At 50.1% G+C, this 1332-nt stretch overlaps 1 pseudogene; it reads left to right on the top strand.

The window, feature by feature from the left end:
* Window positions 1-209: 209 nt before the first annotated feature.
* Window positions 210-1077, top strand: LOC148012907 (18S ribosomal RNA; annotated as a pseudogene; the record flags this gene model as incomplete).
* Between the last annotated feature and the right edge of the window lie 255 nt (window positions 1078-1332).

Genomic DNA, 1332 nt, shown 5'->3' with positions numbered 1-1332 from the left:
GAAAGGAAAGCATGCCCTCGTCCCATCCCCATTTGTCATTTTCTTTTTCTCCCCGTAAACTCTCGAGCCTTCGTGCTCCTCCCCTCTTTCTCTTTACATCAAGAACAACACATTGGTGATGAGGTCGTGCCTTTTTGCCCCGCAGCCACACTTGATGTGGAGTCAGAACGCGCAGCAGCGGTGCTACTCGTGTGACGAAAGATAGCTACCTGGTTGATCCTGCCAGTAGTCATATGCTTGTCTCAAAGATTAAGCCATGCATGTGTAAGTATAAACTCTCTTGTACTGTGAAACTGCGAATGGCTCATTAAATCACTTATAGTTTCTTTGATGGTACCTTGCTACTCGGATAACCGTAGTAATTCTAGAGCTAATACGTGCACCAACTCCCGACTTCTGGAAGGGACGCATTTATTAGATAAAAGGCCGATGCGGGCTTGCCCGGTAATGCGGTGAATCATGATAACTTCCCGAATCGCACGGCCTTAGCGCCGGCGATGCTTCATTCAAATTTCTGCCCTATCAACTTTCCATGGTAGGATAGAGGCCTACCATGGTGGTGACGGGTGACGGAGAATTAGGGTTTGATTCCGGAGAGGGAGCCTGAGAAACGGCTACCACATCCAAGGAAGGCAGCAGGCGCGCAAATTACCCAATCCCGACACGGGGAGGTAGTGACAATAAATAACAATACTGGGCTTTTATAAGTTTGGTAATTGGAATGAGTACAATCTAAATCCCTTAACGAGGATCCATAAGAGGGCAAGTCTGGTGCCAGCAGCCGCGGTAATTCCAGCTCCAATAGCGTATATTTAAGTTGTTGCAGTTAAAAAGCTCGTAGTTGGATCTCGGGGCGGGGCGTGCGGTCCGCCTCCTTTGGTGTGCACTGATCGCCCCACCCTTTCTGTCGGAGACGCGCTCCTGGACTTAATTGGCTGGGACGCGGATTCGGCGATGTTACTTTGAAAAAATTAGAGTGCTCAAAGCCCGGGTGCGAGGTGGTCTGCCTTGCCATGGCCACCCGGCTTACGGGCCTCATAAGCCCAAACTAAAGGACCATCGTATCGAGACACTCCGAAAGGAACAAGCTGGTTGGAATGATAAGAAGCGACTCCATCCAGTCACTTTTGAGGCGTGCGAGGAAGCATGTGGTGTCGTGTAGCCAAGGTCTCATGCCCTAGTGCGACTCGCGCGGGAGTTTACTCTCGCCGCATGAAAGTGAAAGGTGAGCCATGAAGCTTTAGTTCCTTCTTCGTTTGGTCTCAACTCGTGATCTCACGAGGTGGGTTCAAGATACGGCTAGGCCATATTGCACCCCTTCAAGAAATTGAG

The sequence above is a fragment of the Lygodium microphyllum genome, chromosome 27 (assembly GCF_053477565.2).
Source record: "Lygodium microphyllum isolate KBCC chromosome 27, Lygodium_microphyllum_v1.1.10, whole genome shotgun sequence".
Classification (NCBI taxonomy): domain Eukaryota; kingdom Viridiplantae; phylum Streptophyta; class Polypodiopsida; order Schizaeales; family Lygodiaceae; genus Lygodium; species Lygodium microphyllum.
This window is presented reverse-complemented; position numbering and strand designations above follow the sequence as displayed.